Source organism: Megascapheus bottae, chromosome 2, assembly GCF_031878675.1.
Source record: "Megascapheus bottae isolate mThoBot1 chromosome 2, mThoBot2.hap1, whole genome shotgun sequence".
Taxonomy (NCBI): Eukaryota; Metazoa; Chordata; class Mammalia; order Rodentia; family Geomyidae; genus Megascapheus; species Megascapheus bottae.
This window is the reverse complement of record NC_143510.1, coordinates 41369666-41390118: the sequence shown is the minus strand read 5'-3', so window position 1 is coordinate 41390118 and position 20453 is coordinate 41369666. Positions and strand designations below refer to the sequence as shown.

The 20453-nt window shown below is 39.8% G+C and overlaps 1 long non-coding RNA gene across 2 annotated transcripts in view; it reads left to right on the top strand.

The window, feature by feature from the left end:
• The window catches only part of LOC150066707 (uncharacterized), a 507115-nt gene that overhangs the window by 393354 nt on the left and 93308 nt on the right, over positions 1 to 20453 (top strand). The gene's annotated exons all lie outside the window — the stretch shown is intronic.

Here is a 20453-nt window from a genome sequence, read left to right as displayed (position 1 = left end):
ACCATTCCGCGCATGCTCAGGTAAGCCAGCCTGCCCTGCGCTGTGCGTGTGCTCCTTGGCCTGCGCGGCCTCTCCTGAGCGTCGACTGCTCTCGCAAATGACCCTCGGCCTCCCTCCCCGCTGCCCCACACGCCAGCGGCACTTGGAAGGCCCGGGACCGGGTCACCTCTCCGCCACCCCGCGGCCTAGGACCGTCCACACGCAGGGTAGAGGTTTAGCGCAGGGCGTTGGGGACGAGAGGAAAGCCATCTTGGGTGTGGAACGCTACCTCTGGCCGGCACACTGTCCTCCAGCGTCCGGGGTGTACGAGTCACGGTTTTAAAGACGGAATGGCATTATTAGGTGAAAAACAAAAGCAAAAGTCCTTTAAGAGGAAGCGTGGCTGTGCGATGTCGCGCTTGCTGGAAGACAGCCTCGGTGAGCAGGCGTTCGAGCCGTGCACCTGTTGGGCCTGGCTCTCGGTTTCCCTTTTCTTTCCAAAGAAAAACACCTGAATGCAGCGGACCCGCGCTTGGGGAATAAAGAGAACAGGCCTGTGTGGTTAGTCGATTTGTATTTTGCATGTGCCTTGCCGTCTGGGCTTCTAAAAGCGTGGGTGCAGTGTATTTACACCCCTTGAACTTTGCCACTCGGAAATTCTGTGACCAGTCTGAGATAAACAGGGTGCCCAGAAAGCCCTTGCAATGAGTTCTCATTATTCTTCTCAGTTCCCCTCTTCTCTCCCTCCCTCCTATTGTTTCTCTTTTTCCTCTCCAGCCCGCTCTGCTTTTCTTCAAAAGATAGCAGTGTTGCAGAATACTAATGAGGCGATTCTTGGCCCTTCCCCATTTGTTCATTTATTTTCGAGCAATTAATTTCAACTTCCTAACATCTAGCCAGAATGTTCTGCAGGTAATTTGTTGGTCTGCTTAATTTCTCGGGACCCTGTGGTGATCAGCCAGCAAAGCTCATTGTGCAGATGAGCCCATCCAGCTGCTATGCGACTTTGATTTCCACTGGTAATCCCAACCCCTCCTCACTACCGCCGAGACCTTGGGCTTGGCTCGCTTCCCGCTCTGCTTCCTTCACTTTCTGATGACAGTGCTTTGCAGCTTGTGCATGTTTGTTTTCAGCACTTGCTCATGTCTTCCTTGAAGGACACTGGGCCTGATGGCATCATTAGCAGTTTTGCAGCGTAAAGTCTGTGTTGGCCTTCCAACGACTTTCAGGTGTTGTGGATCTGTGACTGGGGTAACCCCAAAGCATCTCCTTTCCATTGTGAAAGCATGGGCCTGGGTTGGGCATAGGAGCACTTGGGAGACTGGGGCAAAGGTTAGAAATGGAAAGAAAAAGCAGTCTGCTCTTGAGCAATTTGAGAGCCCTGGACACAGACACCTCTCCCTCACTGCCAAGCATGTAATAGATGCTCACCAAACAGTGCTTCTTTATCTAGTGAATATTAGATTGGGGGTGGAGGGCAGATGAAGTTTATGCCTATGAGACATTTTATACAATCATTGTGGAGCAATGTCATGTGTGATTAAAGGCAGAAAAACATACCTTTTTTTTTCTTGAATGGAACTTAGGGCCTTATACTCTGCTTTGACTTTTTCCACTCAGAAGTGACACTCTTCCACTTGAGCCACACCTCTACCTCTGTGTGTGTGTGTGTATGTGTGTATGTGTATGTGTATGTATGTGTATGGTGCTTAATTAGAGATAGAGTACTTTTCTGCCTGGGTTTGAACCATGATCCTCAGATTTCAGCCTCCTGAATAGCTAGGATATCCACCAGTGCCAAGCTTTCTGCATTCTTTCTTAAAGCATTTTTTTACTGTGTATTAATTGTATCAAAAGGTTTCACTATATTTCAGACATGCATATGTTTTGCTCAGAATAACCTTGCATCTATTGCCTTCTATTTCCCATCCCTGCAATACTGTTATCAACTTTCATTGAGATTTTTCATGCTGTCTTCATAAACAGTTGCCATATATATCAGTATTAGTCACCCTCTGTCTTTTCCCCATATTAGAATCCTGTTCTAGGTGTGTATTTACATAACTATGAATGGATTATATGTAGGTAAATATAAATTTGTATTTACATATGTCTTTTAGGCGTAGCTTTGGCCTTTTGAGGGTGGCCTATTTACTCATGATGATGTTCTCCAATTCCATCCTTTTGTTTATTTTTGAAGAAGTTTCACTTTTTATCCCAATCATTCTATTTTTATACTTCTTCTGTAGCTAGAATGACACATGTGGAGCCCCAGACTCAGCATTTTGTTGTTGTTAAGATGGTGTCTGCCTTGGTTGACTAAGCTCTTCCTCTTCTTAGCCTCCTCTCTAGCTGGGACAGCAGGCATGTCCCTCTGTGCTTACCTGTAAGAAGGTCATCTTCAAAGAAGAAAGGTTTTGAGCAGAATAGCAAAGGAAGTAAACTTGAAGGACTTTGAAGACTAAATGTGAAGAGCACTAAGATGAAGTGTTAAGAGGACTGGATCTGGAATCGGAGGGACTTGTTTTGAATTCTAGTTTAACCATTTTTCTGATGTCTTATAAAGCTTAATTACTACTTGGGTCAAGGTTTATTCATTTGTAAAGTGGGGCTACACCCACCTCTTGGGATTTCTGTCAGAATTGGGTATAAAAAGAAATAATTTATCATAGGGTTTAGGAAATAAATGATTGAACAGTAGACATTAATTTTGTCATTTTGTTAGTTTGTCTGGATTGAAGGAAGGTTGTTAAAGGCAAGAATATGGAAAAAGATAGGGTAATCAATAACTTTGAAACATGAGAGAAAAATGTTAGAAAAGAGAAAACAGCACAATTCCTTGTGGGGGAACCGTGCTGTTTGCCATCTGCCATTCAGCACGTCCACACTCAGTGATGCAAGCAATCAGGAGCCAGAGGGCACCTGGCCCCACCCACCTGGAGCAAGTGGGGGTGTGTCTCAGGACACCATTGGCTGATGGTCATACCTATTTGATAATGTGGCTTCAACCTCTCGATCTGTATTTAGGGAGCACTTTTTGTGGAATAAAGTTAGATCTGCACCGAGAGTCTTGGTCTCCGGAGTCTGTGTTCCTGGTATTACTCATGGGCTCTGTCGCCATCTTATCCACGTGGATGTTCAAGAAGGACGACTATAATTCCTGATGAGAAGAAAGACAATATTTAAACACAATGTTATGGAAACTTGGCCTTAGGCAAGTGCATTGACTAGTGGATATAGCATCTGGATTAGTGAAAGCAAACTTGGTGACTAAAGAAATTTGAAAATAGAATTTAGGAAAAAGGGAGAATTGGCAGAAGCAAGCAACTGAAAGTGGGTGCCTAGGAAACTTGGAGGGTTAGCACTGGGAGTGATGAAACTAGGAAACTTGAAAGGAGGGTTAGGGTTGGGATTGATATGTTGATCAAGAAACAGTGTACTTCTAAACTGACTTCTAAACTGACATGTTGAATTGGAACCTCTTTATACCACTAAAGATAATAAAGTGAAGGGAGAATTAAGATAAAAAGATAATGAAAATGATAAAACCAGAAACAAAGGAGTATCATTGGTATTGATAGATTGGTAAGGAGTTTTTTCTTTAGGAGAAAATGAGGCAAATGAAAATACAAAATAAAGGAGAAATTGAGGACATAAAACTCTGAAGATGTGATTTATGTAGAACTGTAATTTAACTGAAATTTAACCTACTTTTGATCTACAGTTCTATAATATTGACAAATGCAATGTAATATGACCATTTATCCGATCCTATACCCCTCAAAACCCCAAACTTTTCTTACACTTGGCAGTCATCTCCAAATCCCAGCCTGTGGCCAAGCCTGCTTGCTTTTTTGTTCATATTGTTTTCCCTTTTCAAAATGGAAACCTGAATTGGCAGAAGATGGAGGCGGTTCAGTGTGAGTTGTTCTGAGCTCCCGCAAAGATACAAGTTCTGGCAGTGTAGGAGACAGTTCTTTACGAAAAATTGATCCTAAGTAAGCCTTAGTGCCACAGAGATCTCAGTCAGAGAGGAAAAAGGCAGAAAACCGGCGTGAGAAGACAGCATGGAGCCCCGCCTGCCGTGGAACAGACTGCGATTCTTGGCGGCACAGACCTGCCGGCTGCAGACAGAACCACACAGATCCTGCGCGAACCCAGAGCCGACACCTGGCCGTGCATGGACCTGGCAGCTTCACAGAACCGGAGAATCCAGCGATTTGTGAGTACCTCTGAGGAGAAGTTTCCACTTCTGCTAGCAGAATGGCATTGGGAGGGTACCCCTCCCCCACAAGCTGAGAGCAGTGCCACCTTGACTTCTGCCAAAGACCTGGCCAAAGCAATTGGAACCTGAGTGGTGGTGCTGGCAGCGCTATCATTCCAACAGGCAAAGAATTTCCCAGCGATCCCTTAGCCAAAAATCCAGCCCCAGTGCTGCTGAAGTCCGTCCCCTGCGTCACACCACAGACCTGATAAACAAAGCCGCCGGCGAATCTTTCAGCTTTATTTTCCCAATCAAGCAATCTGATCTGAAAAACCGCAAAGCCAAATCACAACAGAAAAAGACATTGTGAAGTGGTTAGATCCCGAATTTAGTGGAGACACAAATTCCTGTGCTCCCCCCAAAAAACTGAAGAATACCCTTTTTTTTGTTCATCTACCCCTTTTCATTTGCATTTTTCGGTGTTCTTATTTTCTCTTTGCCATTTTACCTACATCTTTTCTTCTAAAGTTATGATTCATTCCTTTTTCCCCCCTCTCTTTTCCCGCATTCCTTCTGTCACAGTGGTCATTCCTAGAAACACAGTGACAGCTCTGGGTACAGTCTGAATAAAAATGATATCTATATTGATACAGTCACCTGCTTTTTAATCCCCTGGTTCTCAGCCCTAGTATCTCTTGGGTAAAAACTCACAATAGTGAGGAATTTCCCCCCACCTTTCTTTTTTGGTGTGTTTTGTTTTGTTTTATTTTGTTGTTGTTTTGTTTCTTTTTTCTTTTTAAAATTTGTATAATTGAAATGTCCTATATCTACCTCCCTCTTTTCTCTATATATTCTTCTTATTACTCTTCTTATTTTCATAAGTTTTATCTAAGTTCTAAAATTTTTACTCAAATATTCTACCTGTCTATCACCTTAGGTCAGTTATCCTTACACTATACCTATTCTTCATTACTATAATTCATTACTATAATAATCTTACACTCCTGCATTATTCTTTTCCTAACTCCCTTGTTGTCTTTCATATTATTTTTCTATCTCTCGTCTTCTGTTCATCCTTCAACTCTTATAATGCATGGATCAACATTTGATGGTTGGTGAGCAATGCTGTGTATCTAGGTGTTCAATTATACTCTAGGTCCAGAGGGACTTAAATACAATAGAGATTGGATTAAGGGGCTTATTGTTTTGGTCATAAATCGGTAATCTGTGGTTGTATTAGATTTGTATGTAAGTGCACAAAAAGAAAGAGAGTGATATTACCAATCTAAATGTGTGAACATCTGTTGTCAGCCAACTAAAAAGGTTTAGGTTGGTTATATCTGAAAAATTATAATACTGTTTAGTATTAATCTTGCTCCCATTTTCAAAGGGCAGAACAAGAAACTCAAGAAAAATGTCAAATCAAAGAATAGCATCTCCCACCCAATATAATCAGGCAATGGAGCAGTCAGTGGCAAATCTAGAGGAGAGTCTTCCAAGTGCTATACAAATGCAATTGATAAACATCATTAATGAAAAGTGTGAAAACAAAGAGATAAGGGAGGACGCCATAGCTAAACAAGAGGAAACCATAAACAAGGTGATATGTGAAAAGGGGAAAGCCATAAAGGAGGCCATAATAAAGGTTTTTCAAAGAAAAATGGACGAATTCATAGAATCCACAAACAAAAAGGTGACCGAACTCCAACAAATGTCCGAAGCAAATAAAGCTGCTGAGCTAACCACTCAAATGGAAATCAAGTTGTTAAAGAAATCCATACATGATCTAAAACAAGAGATGCAAGGCATCAAAAATTGTCGTGGTCCTTCATCCCTGGTCCCTCTTGAGGAGGGATGGGGATAAACACACCCCAACCAGTCCAAGCCTGCGAGAGGAGAGGGCTCACTGTCCTCCCGACCTCCCGCACTCAGCCTTCCTTCTACAGAGCATGAACAGAGACACCACGCAGCTTCATCAAGGCAGGAATCTCCCTCTCTCTAAAACTCCCCTCCTTATATTGGGTGCGGGAGCCTATTATCACAACAGGTGGGCAGGATAAAGAGGTCCACTTTTTACCCATACTACAGGTGTCAGCAGAAAGTTATTAGAATGGCGTTACTCGGCCCCCAACAAAAAAAATGAGCAGTTAGAAGCAAGGGGGTTGAAGAATAAAGTAGAAAGCTTTGATAGCAGGTTAGACAATACAGAAGAGAGAATTTCCAGGATTGAAGATAATTTAGTTGTTATAGAGAAAGAACAGAAAATGAGTCAATTCAAATCTAGGAAATATGAGAAAATATTTCAGGAGGTCCAAGATACAATTAGGAAGCCTAATTTAAGACTAATTGGTATTCGGGCTGGGAGTTTGGCCTAGTGGTAGCGTGCTTGCCTAGCATGCACGAAGACCCGGGTTCGATTCCTTGGTACCACATACTTAGAAAAAGCCAGAAGTGGCGCTGAGGCTCAAGTGGTAGTGTTCTAGCCTTGAGAAAAATCCAAGGATAGTGCTCAGGTCCTGAGCCTAAGCCCCAAGACTGGCAAAAAAAAAAATAATAATAATTGGTATTGAGGAGGGTCTAGAGAAAGACGTCAATGGTATTGGAAATATACTTCAAGGAATCATCTCAGAGAACTTCCCAAATATCCAGAAGGGCAGGTCCATCCAGATACAAGAAACTTTTAGAACCCCAAACAGACCTGACCAGAAAAGAACATCCCACCGCCATATTATACTCCTAACTGGATCAATAGAGACCAAAGAAAGGATCCTAAAAGCAGCCAGGGAGAAGAGAACAATCACCTATAAAGGCAAACCAATCAGAATAACCCCAGATTTCTTAGCAGAGACCATGCAAGCAAGAAGACATTGGAAGGATATATGTCATGCTGTGAAGTCAAATAACTACCAACCAAGAATACTGTACCCAGCTAAGCTCTCATTCATAACTTAGGGAACAATAAAAACATTCCATTCCAGAGAAAAGTTTCAACATTATGTAGCAACCCAACCAATATTACAGAAAATTCTCAAAGATGTTCTACACATAGAAAGCCAACACAAACATAATGCAGAGAAAGAAATGAAACCTAAAACTCTTACCATTTAAGTACCACAAGAACTGTCAAGACACAGGCCCTAATGAAATCTTGTAAAAATGGCAGGAACTAATATTTCTCTATCCTGACTCTCAATATCAATGGACTTAACTCTCCAATTAAACGACATAGACTATCTAGTTGGATGAAAAGCAAGATCCATCATTCTACTGTCTTCAAGAGACACATCTTACCCCCAAAAAACAAACATTTTTTGAAAGTGAGACGTTGGAAGAAAGTATATCAAGCTAACGGCCCCCATAAAAAGGCTGGAGCTGCCATCCTCATATCAGATAAAATAGACTTGAAACTGAAATTAGTGAGAAAAGGCAAAGAAGGTTACTACATACTGCTAAAGGGATCTTTCCTCCAGGAGGACATAACCATCCTAAATATCTACACACCCAATCCCGGAGCTACAAACTTCATCAAGCAAACTTTACTTTCACTGAAACCATACATAGATCAAAACACAGTGATTGTTGGTGACTTTAACACACCACTCTCACCTATGGACAGATCAACCAGGCAAAAACTCAGCAGAGAAACCTTAGATTTGAACAACTGTATAGACCAACTAGATCTAGACATCTGTAGATTATTCCACCAGCAACAACACAATATATGTTTTTTTTAGCAGCACATGGAACATTTTCCAATATAGACCACATTTCAGGCATAAAACAAACCTGGGCAGATTCAGAAACACTGAAATTATTCCCTGCACTCTCTCAGACCACCAGGGCATCAAATCAGAACTGAACACACATCTCCACCAACGAAAACCCTGTAACTCATGGAGACTGAACAACACATTGTTGAATCACCAATGGGTCATCGAAGAGATCAGAACAGAAATCCAACAGTTTATGAAATTTAACAAAAAGGAGCACACAAAATACCAGCTCCTTCGGGACATGGCAAAGGCAGTACTCAGAGGAAAATTTATAGCTCTGAGTGCCTACAATAACAAGTGGGAAAGATCGCAAACCAACAATTTAATGTGTCACCGTAAGCTCCAGGAAAAAGAGCAACAAACCAACCCTAATCCCAGTAGAAGAAAGAAAATTATTAAAATCAAAGCAGAATTAAATGAATTGAGTCCAAAAAAACTATAGAAAGAATCAACAAAACGTATTGTTTTTTTGAAAAAATTAACAAAATTGACAGACCCTTAGCAAATCTTACCAAAAAAAGAAGGGAGCATACCGAAATAAAATCACAGGCGAAAATGGTAATATCACAACAGAAATTACCAAGATCCAGAATACCATGAGGGAACACTTCTCAAACCTTTACGCCAGCATATTTGAGAATCTAGAAGAAATGGATGAATTCCTAGCCAATATTAACATACCCACACTGAACCAAGAAGAACTTACCCAACTAAACAGGCCTATTTCAAGCACTGAAATTGAAATGGCAATACGATACCTTCCACCAAGAAAAGCTGAGGGCCAAATGGATTCACAGCAGAATTCTATAAGGTCTTCAAAGCAGAGCTCACACCAATACTCCTCAAGCTCTTCAACAAAATTGAAAATGAAGGTTCTTTACCAAACTCATTCTACGAAGCCAGTATAACCCTCATCCCCAAACCAGACAGGGATTCATCAAAGAAAGAGAACTATAGACCTATTTCTTTGATGAACATCTATGCAAAACTTCTCAACAAAATACTGGACAACCGTCTACAACAACTCATCAAAAAAAATTATACACTATGATCAAACTGAATTCATCACAGGGAGGCAAAGCTGGTTCAACATACGCAAATCAATTAATATAATTCAACACATCAACAGGAGCAAGGACAAAAATCACATGATTGTCTCAATAGATGAGGAAAAGGCATCTGACAAGATCCAACACCCCTTTATGTTAAAAGCTCTGGAGAAACGAGGAATCCATGGAACATTCCTCAATATAATAAAGGCTGTGTATGACAAACCCACTGCTAGTATTACACTTAATGGTGAAAATCTAAACCCATTCCCTCTAAAATCAGGAACGAGACAAGGATGCCCACTCTCTCCACTCCTCTTTAACATAGTATTAGAATTCCTAGCCAGTGCAATAGGCAAGAAGCAAGCATAAAGGGGATCCAAGTAGGGAAAGAGGAAGTAAAACAATCCCTCTTTGCAAATGATATGATTTTGTATATAAAGAATCCTATAGACTCTACTCCCAAGCTCCTTGAGCTGATTCAAAACTTTGGAAGGGTAGCAGGCTATAAAATTAACCCTCAAAAATCAACTGCCTTCCTTACGCCAACAGTGAGAGGAACAAGGCAATAATCAGGAAAGCAACTCTTTTCACAGTAGCCTCAAAGAAAATAAAGTTCCTAGGAATTAGCTTAACTAAGAATGTAAAGGACCTTTTTGATGAAAACTTTAGCACCCTAAACAAGGAAATTAAAGCAGAACTAAGGAAATGGAAAAACCTCCCATGCTCCTGGATTGGAAGAATCAACATTGTGAAAATGACAATCTTGCCAAGGGCTATCTACAAATTCAATGCAATGCCCATCAATATCCCAATGGCATTCTTTAAAGAAATAGAAGAGGCAATTCAAAATTTCATATGGAATAATAAAAGACCCCGTATAGCAAAATCACTTCTTAGCAGAAAGAACAGGGCTGGAGTAATTTCAATTCCAAACTTTAGACTCTATTACAGGGCTATAATTATCAAAACAGCTTGGTACTGGCACAAGAACAGGCCTGAAGACCAATGGAATAGAGCTGAGGACCCAGATATTAAACCACAGACCTATGGCCACCTAATCTTTGACAAGGGAGCCAAAAAAATAGACTGGAAGAAAGACAGCCTCTTCAACAAGTGGTGCTGGCAGAACTGGTTAAGCACCTGCAGAAAACTAAAGTTGGATCCTTCTTTGTCACCTTGCACTAGAATTAACTCCAAATGGATCAAAGACCTGGAGGTAAAAGCTGACACACTGAAGACTTTACAAGAAGGAATAGGAGATACACTAGGCCTCCTTGGCACAGGTAGAAACTTTCTTAATAAGGACCAAGAATCACAACAAATCAGAGAAAGGCTGGATAAGTAGGACTGCATTAAACTGCAGAGCTTTTGTATGGCAAAGGACATAGCTAGTAAACTAATCAGGAAGCCTACAGAGTGGGAGAACATCTTCACTAACCAAACATCATATCTAAAATATATCAACAACTCAAAAAATTGAAGCACTCCAAAACTAACCTCCAAAGTAACAACCATCCCATTAAAAAATGGGCCAAAGACTTAAAGAGATTCTTCTCTGAAGAAGAAACAAAAATGGCCTGTAGACACATGAAGAAATGCTCAACATCTCTGGTCATAAAGAAATGCAAATCAAACCAACTCTAAGATTCCACCTCACTCCAGTCAGAATGGCCAGGATCAGGAAACGAATAATAACAGATGCTAGAGGGGATGTGGCCAGGAGGGATCACTATTACACTGTTGGTGGGAGTACAAACTCATTCAACCACTATGGAAAGCAGTATGGCTTTCCTCAAAAGGCTAAACATAGAACTCCCCTATGACCCAGCAATTCCACTACTAGGCATTTACCCAACCATCCAGAAACAAGGGCATACTAAATCCACTAGCACAACAATGTTCACTGCAGCACTATTGACCATAGCAAAGATATGGAACCAACCTAGATGTCCCTCAGTTGATGAGTGGATCAACAAGTTGTGATATTTGTACACAATGGAATTCTCTGCTGCTGTCAGAAAAAAACGACATCGCTCCATTTGTTAGGAAATGGAAAGACTTAGAAAAAATCATATTGAGTGAAGTAAGCCAGACTCAAAGGAACTTAGGCTCAATGGTTTCCCTCATTTGTCATAATCAGTAGAAACCTTGGGCTCTACTAGCAGAGATCTGCAATAGAGCAAAATCTTGATACATAAGGCCATATAGTATGAAGCTAATTGAAAGGACCTCCAGGATATTGAAACAAAATCCATATAACGAATGATTGTTGTTCTTAATGTACTATGTTATCTCTCATCTCTCTTGCTGCCCCTTGGGTATCTCATATTGTGACCGTATCTCACTTTGTTATCTGATATATTGAATTTATGTGTATTTGGTTATTTGAAATTTGATAGGAAGGGGGGAAAACCAAGATGGGTGGGGGGGGTGGGGGAAAGGGTAATGGGTACCAAGACATGTGAAAGGGTATCAATGTATGTGAATTAATGCACCTTCTATCTGGCAAATATCATGTAACCCTTTTATTAATTACAATAAAAATAAATAAAAAAATGATAATGTAAAATATCCCCAAAATACACTGATATCTGTAACCATTGAAGAAATGTAGATGAAAGCACACCAGGATTCTACCTCACCCCAGTCAAAATGCTACAGCTAAGAAAATAAATATCAACCAATACTAGTAAGAATGTATGGGAGGGGGAGATGAACTTTCCATTCACCACTAGTGGGAATGTTAAATTAATCCAGTCACTTTGGAAATCAGTATGGAATAAAACCTAGAATGATATGGTCCAGCCATACTGCTTCTTGGTATGTATCTCAAAAAAAATGTTAACTTGCTATAAGAGATAACCTGTATACCAGTGTTTATCACAGCATGGTAGCCAAATTATGGAATCAGCCTAAATGGTTCTCCATGAATGAATGGCTAAAAAAATGTGATCTCAATGGAATTCTATGCTGCTCTTAGAAAGAATGGCATTGCCCCATTTGTAAGGAAATGGAAAGACTTAGAAAAGATCATATTAAGTGAAGTAAGCCAGACTCAAAGGAACATAGGCTCCATGGTTTCCCTCATTTGTCATAATTAGTAGAAACTTTGGGCTCTCCTAGCAGAGATTTACAATAGAACAAAACCTACATAAGGCCATATAGAATGATGCTAAATGAAAGGACCTCCAGGATATAGAAATAAAAGCCATATAATGAGTGATTGTTGTCCTTAATGTACTATGTTATCGCTCATCTCTTTTGCTGTCCCTTGGTTATTTCATATTGTTATAGTATTTTACCTTATCTGATATATTGTATATATGCTTATTTGGCTATTTGAAATAGGATAAGGAAGGGGGAGAAACAAGATGAGGGGTGGGGGTGGGGGGAGGGAAATGGGGACCAAGACATGAGAAAGGGTATCAATGTTTGTGAAGTAATGCACCTTCTATCTGGTGAATATAATATAATCCTTCTATTAATTACAATAAAAATATATGAAAAATAAAAAAAGAAAGACAAGACTTTTGAAATAACATATTCAGAGAGGAAAAATAATACAAACTAGAATAAAGACCAATGAGAACATTTGAGTTCTTCATGGTACCATTAAGTAATAAAATATATACATCACTGAAAATCCAAAAACAAGAAAATGAAAGATAAGATCTTAGAAATGTATTCAGTAAAAAAAGCAGAAAACTTTCCTAATAGTGGAAAACTTATTGTCAACTCTGAACAGGAGGCTTAGAAAGCCCACACAGACATGGGTAATAGGGTCCTCACCACTATATATTATATTCCAATTGTGAATGTATGAAACAAAGGAAGAGGTTTAAATTCTGTCAGAGGAAATAGCAACTCATATCTAAGGGCAACCCCATTAGATAAGCACTTCTCAGCAGAAACTCCACAGGCCAGAAATAAAAAGATGCATTCACACTCCTGAAGTAACTGCTCAACAATGTTATAGCACTCAAAAAGACTATCCTTCAGAGAAGGATAAATAGAAATTATCTGAGATATGTAAAAACTGAAAAAATAATGACTAGCTTCATAAAACATGCTTAAGGGAGAATCAGAAGAATCAATAACCGTCACTCTAAGAAGTAAAAAGTAAAATCCGATCAGAAGAGAAATATACGAGAAATAGAAAATAAACATGAATACAACAATCCATTAAATGAGAAGAAGAAAAAGACAAAGAATACCAAAAATAATTATGGGAAAAAATCAAGAAAATGAAAGGCAATAAGTCCTTAACATTCTGTAACACTGAAGGTAAGTGGACTAAATTTTCTGACTAAAAGGTAAAGACCCTGGACACAGATTATGGGCTCACATCCGTAATCCTAGCTATTCAGGAAACAAATCTGTGGATCGATGTTCTAGGTCAGCCTGGGCAGAGATGTCCAAGGGACTCAACTCCCTCTCCCTCTAATTGAGTGGCAACAAGCCACAAGTAGAAGTGTGACTCAAGTAGTGGGCTTGCCAGCCTGACCTTGCTGAGCTTATGATACAGGATCATGACACTCTGAGTTCAACCCCAAGTACTCACACATACACATATACAAACAGCTAGTATATATTATATACATATATATATTTACACACACATATATGTACATATATATTATTTTTAAAAGATCCAACACTAGCCAGGGCAGGAAAGTCCATAGGACTCCTATCTCCAATTAACTACCAAAAAGCTGGAAATGGAGCTGTGGCTCAAAGTGGTAGAGAACGAGGATTGAACACAAAAGTTCGAGACACCCAGGCCTTGAATTCAAGTCTAAGGACAGGTAGATACACACACAAAATAAAAAAGATCCAACAATATGGTGCCAACAGGAAACTTGTTTTACTTGAAATGATTCCCAAGGCAGAAAGCAAAAGAATGGAAAACTGTTTCAAGCAAATGCCAACAACATACAGCAATCAAGAGTACCTATATTTACACCTGATTATATAAACTGTCTTTAAAGTCTCTATTAAGAATTCACAATGATGGATTAACTCATCAAGAAAACATTTACATGTACCTATTTACATGTACCTACTGATAGCAGATCCAATTTCAGACTGGAAGGAGATGTGAAATCTCTACTGTCATAGTGGAGCTCAAGCCCATTTTCATCAAAATCAGACAGACAAGACAAAACTCAAAGATACACAGGATTAACCATACTATAGAGCATACACATTTAATATTTCCAGAACATTCCCGTTGAACAGCTTCAGACTGCATGAAGCTTTCTTTAAAACCTACCACAAAACAGGTCTTAGCACACTGAATCAAAAAGATGAATCCAGTACTGCTGGCTATGTTTGTAATCATTTCTACTCAGGAGTCTGAAAAGAGGGGAATCGAGATCCAAAGCCAGTCCAGAGGAAAGTCCCAGAGACTCCATCTCCAGTTAACTAACACAAAATCTTGGCTGGAGACAAGGCTCAAGTTAATACAGCATCAACTTGACCAGAAAGCACAAGGACCTTAGTTGAAATGAAGAGGGAAGGAGGGAGCAGAGAGAGCAAGAACAAAACCCCAAATTGGTAGAAGAATGTCAGAAATAAAAGATTAAAAAGGAATATAAAAGATCAACAAAACATGTTTGAATAGGTTTTATCTTTGGAAAGATAAAAATCGATAAACCTTTAGGTAGACTGAAAAAAAAAGATCTACAAATAATAATATATAAAAGGAAGGAGTTAAATTATATCTGGAAACAGAAATAAGTCTTAAGACACAATTTAAAGACAATTATTACTAACAAAGTAAAACACAAACAACATACAAAGAATAGAACCATTTCTATATACCTACCAATAATAAACTTTTTAAGAAGTCAGAAAAGCAATGCCTTTCACCATAACTTCAAAAATACTTATCAGGGCTGGGAGTTTGGCCTAGTGGTAGAGTGCTTGCCTACCATGCATGAAGACCCGGGTTCGATTCCTCAGTACCACATACATAGGAAAAAGCTGGAAGTGGTGCTGAGGCTGAAGTGGTAGAGCTCTAACCTTTAGAAAGTCCAAGGACAGTGCTCAGGCCCTGAGCTCAAGCCCAGGACTGGCAAAAAAAATACTTATTAAATCTACTTAAGAAATCTCTATGATGAAAAATGTATTTCTTTTGTCAATGCTATACAAGAATATATAATAACATATCTTTTATGTTTGTGGATTTGAAAATGGAGTATTATTTCAAAGTCCACATAATTTCAATGCAATCCTATCTAAACACCTAAGACAATCTCTCTAGAACTAGAAAAGGAAATCCTAAAATTTATATGGAAACACAAAAGACCTCTAAAACAATCCTGAGCAAGAAAGCGAAGTTATAAGTGCTGCCTTATTTTTTAAATATACTACAGAATCATAATAACAGGAGCATGATTTGGTCACAAGAAACAGACACATAGATCACAGGAACATAATAGAGAACCCAGAAATAAACTCATATAGCTATAGACAAATAATTCTCACAAAAGGATCCCCTTCTCAGTAAATGGTGCTTGGCAAACAAGAAACCCACAGGCAAAAGAGTGACATCTGACCTCTATCTCCTACAATATACAAATGTCAATTAATAAATGGATTCTTGTTTGTGGACATTTGGGTAAATGCCCAGACATGGGATTGCTGGGTCATAGGGGAGTTCAATGTTTAGTCTTCTGAGGAAATCGTATACTGCTTTCCAGAATGGTTGAACAATTTTACACTCCCATCAACAGTATAGTAGCATTCCCTTCTTACCACATCCTCACCAGCATCTGTTATTTTTTTAATTTCCTTTTTTTAAAGTATTAATTTATCTGTGGGACTTGAACTGTAGGCATTGTCCCTGAGCTCTCTCAGCTCAAGGCTATCACCCTACCACTTGAGGCACAGAGCCACTTCCTAGATTTCATTATAATGGCCATTCTAACTGGAGGTGGAATCTTAAAGCTGTTTTGATTTGCATTTCTTTTATAGCCAAAGATGTTGAGCATTTCTTCATGTGCTTATTGGCCATTCTTGTTTCCTATTTAGAGAAGAATCTCTTTAAGTCTTTAGCCCACTTTTTATTGGGGTGTTAGTTTCTCTGAGATTATATCAAACAAAAAAGCAAAGTAAGAGTACAAGACCCAGTATGGTGCCTGTGCACTCATGCACACATGTGCACACATACACATAATCTTGTTCATGCACAGATGTGTAACTATGTGAACTGTTGTATAGACTAATTGTTCACATGTAGAAAATTGGGAGATTTTGCATAAAATTATTTGCTTCTGTTTCCTCTCTGAAAATCAAGAGGCACAAACACAAGTGGCTCATAACTCATGTAGCAGCAGTCAGTAGGGGCCGAACAGCCTCAAGCTCACGTAGCACTGTGCCACTCCAAGCCTGTGGTTGACCTTTGGGAGGCACTGGGGCTTCTGTCCCCACGAGGTTAGCCCAGGAATAAACAAATGCTGACCCTGCATCACACAATACTGCTGGGAAGGCCTACTTTCCTATTTTCTGCCCTTTCTTGAAAAAGAAAAAAACAAATCACCTCGCTCCTTGATGGGAGATTCCAAATTCATACCCTACTCTCAATTCATGGCTCAATTTTTTCCAGATAACTTCCAGCTGACCTCCCATCACACTGCTTAGGACTCATATTCCAGAGGGAAAGGAGTGGAGAGGGCTGTGCCTGGAACTCTGGCCTGTAGTTAACTTCCACAGCCTCCCTATGACTTCTACACTGGAGGCTGTCCTTAGGCTGGAGCATTCTTTGTGTGGGGGGAGGGAGCTTATGTTTAATTTTGAGCTTCACTGGTGGGATTGTTCGGTTACTTACTGCTGAAAGCTATGTCTAGAAAGATTGTATTTCTTAGTGAAAATATCTTCAAGATCATGGTTAGTATGTGTGGCAGAGCTGGGTCAAAATTAACATATTGCAACAGCTAAGTGTCAGGCTGGGTTGCCACCTTTCCACCAGAAAGATAGAGCTGAAAGGTCACGATCATCAGTGAAGAGAGCTGCAGTAAAAGTCGCTTCTTTCTTTTTGCTCCAGGCACCCCTGCACACACATGCACTACTGACTTCCAAAGACATCGCTCGCCCACTCTGCATGGCTCCCCTTCCTGTCAACCCAGTTCTGTGAATCTGATTTCCTCAACCAAGTTCCTAATCTGGTGGCACATGCTGCATTATTTTACTTTGTGCAGTTGCTCTTAGACAAATGCACCCTTCAGTCGTCACCAGGAAGGTGCTGATGACTCACACCTGACATCCTAGCTACTCAGGGGGCTGAGATCTAAGAATGGAGGTTCAAAGCCAGCCCATTCAGAAAAGTACTATGTCCAATTAACCACCACCACCACTCCTGTGGTAGAATACCAATCTTGAGTGAAAAAGCTAAGAGACAGTGTCCAGGACCTGAATTCAAGAGCTAGTGCCAACATACAGCTCACATGCACACACATATACAAAAATAATCACTAAAAAGGGAATCAAAATCTGAGACAACTTTATTTAGTGACATTAGAGCTCTCTTGTGAATGTGTCTTTGCGTGATCCACACATGCAGCATGATCTGTAGCTGCAGGAGGATGGCAGTGGATAGGGCAGGGCAGGGGGCAGCACGTATAGTGGAAGCTGCATCCACCAGAGGACCAGGCTGACCTGACCTTCATTCATGTCAGCATGAAAAGTTATTTTCTGGTACTTGTCGACTGGCTATTGGCTTTATTAACCCTGAGGTGGGTGAACGAAAGACACTTTCCCTCACTTGGCCACTAATGCCTATTTCATTAATCCTGCCAGGTGAGAGTTCAGATTCTCTGAGAGCCCAGCTATATCACAAAAAGATGAGAACTTCAAGCACTTAGCAGAGAACCTGGACTTTCATTTCCTTTCATCTGATGATTCAGCACCATCAGCATGGCAGCATCCTTGGTGGGAAGATGGATAACTCTGAATGGTGCAGCCACCATAATGTAAACTATAGGAGTCTTGGAGTATTTCAGAGTTCTGTGTCACTAGAGTACTTGCTTGGGCCACCCAAGGAGAGCCACTTGATTTTGTAAAAGGTGATCTTCAGTGGGATCCTGTCTTTTCAATATAGCTTTGCCAAACCACCACCAACTCAAGTGTCACACATGGTGTCTCTAAATTCATCTTTCAATCTCTGTATCTTAACCCCCCCATTTTTATAAAGCATGCTATCTTTCAATTAAAATAGTGATGACCTATTGTCACCCATTGCCATGCTAATCCTGAGCTGGTGTGAAATTACTTCATAATAAACACTATGGAGTTCTGACTTTGAATTAATTTTTCACATGCTGTGCTAAATCAGATTAATGGTCCCCCCCATCCACCCCCGCGCCACCCCTTGACCACAGATGTAATTCCTTCTTTATCATGAAACAGGGAGGGGGAAGCATATTTGTATACATTTGCAAAAAAATGTAAAGACAGACTTTGTGCCACATTTACATTGTGCATGGTGTTGAGGAGCTGAATGCAGCCTCTCTAAGATGATTAATTTTTTGTGTTCACAAGGGGTGGAGAATGGTATTTCCAATTGTTGTCATCTCTGTGTGACATTCTAACTAAGGCTTTCACAAAGAATAAGCAGACATATGCCTTTAGACGCCACAATGCCAAGAGAATAGTGTACCACCACAGTGGGAGGAAGAGAAGCAAATGTAAACACTCTGAAATAGAAACAATACACAGTAATTGATTCTAGTTCTTCCAGGGTATGTATGTCCACATTTCAAAAAAAAAAATGAATGGAGGAGAGGGGTTAAATGACCATTCAATTGAAGGAATTTGATGACAATTTTAAGCAAACAACGGCTCATGCTTTTTAAAACTAATAGAGGCCCTGCAGTAAATTACATTCTCAGGGAAATAATTATTTTCATCTTTGAAACTCATTATTTGAATGGAGTAATAGAAGATGAATGTGGACACACTCTAAATAAACAAATTTGCGTTAAAAAATTAATCATACTACCAAGATGCTAGGTTGTATTTTTTTTCTTGTTGTCAGACTCCAGTATATTTCATTCAGCTTTCTTTTATTGCTATACAATATTGATAGAAAATTTTCCCCAAGTCATATTTTCTTTTTTGACACCAAATGAGAAAAACTGCCAGGAGAACTAAAGGTATGGCACATAGAAAAGATAAATATGTACCTTTTCAGATCCTTTTAAGCCAGTCTTTTAATAACAATGGCAGAAATGAAATCTTGTTCTCTGTTGCAATAATGAAAACATTTTACCACTGACTTATTTTAAGGGAGACTGAGCAAATTATGTTCTGCAAACACTGGAAGTTTATTGATTTAGTCATTCTGTAGATATTTAATCTGCTATGTGCCAACTACTCCTCTACATATACCAGATCAAGCTGTTCATAAGGCAAATCATTCTGCTGTCACAGTATCTCGAGTGAGGGGATGAAAATCTAAACCTGAAAAGGCAGACCACTGCCCTGCGATCTTTTAGTGAATTTGTACTGTAGGTCACCATTGCATCACTATATTATGGCATGGGTTACACATTTCAACCCATACATGTAATATCTTCTAGTCCATTATCATATATATGTGTGTGGGGGGGGTATATATGTGCATGTGTGCATGCCAATTCTAAAGCTGGACACAATCAAGACCTAGGCATTGCCCCTGAGCTTTCATGCTCAAGATCAAGAATACCACTCTACCACTTCAACCACAGCTGCGGAGATAGGCAGATAGCAACAAAGGTTCTGATGACTAAGATTGCTAGGTGTTATGACTCTACTACACTGCTTAAGGTGTATAACCATCTCCCACAAGTCAAAATTTTTATACAGTAATGGATAAAATAGATGTACAAAGTATAATCCACAACCTAACATGATTTCTAGTCATGTAAAAAAAAACTGAAGTAGTTGCCAATGACTCATGTGTGAAACCCTAGCTACTCACAAGGCTGAGATCTAAGAATCCATAGTTCAAAGCCAGCACAGGCAGAAAAGTCTGAGACATTTTATCTCTCCAAGTAACCAGCAGAAGGCCAGAAGTGAAGCCATGGCTAAAGCGACAGAGTGCCAGCCTTAAATCAAAGGACCAAATGAAGGTATGAGGCCTTGAGCTCAAGCCCCAGAACCAATACACACACACACACACACACACACACACACACACACACACACACACACACAAGACAGAGCTAATCCTTCTCATATCTGATAAAAGCTGTTAGCCATTACAAGAAAGAATCAATAATGGTCTCATTACATCTAACTAGAATGTAGTCAACAAATGAAAATATAACTTTTCAAGAAAGATTTATGAAGTCTCATGTCAATAAGAGATGGTTACAAGTATTTTTTTGCCCGTCCTGGGGCTTGAACTCAAACTTGAGGCACAGTCCTTGGGCTTTTTCAAGGATAGAGCTCTACCACTTGAGC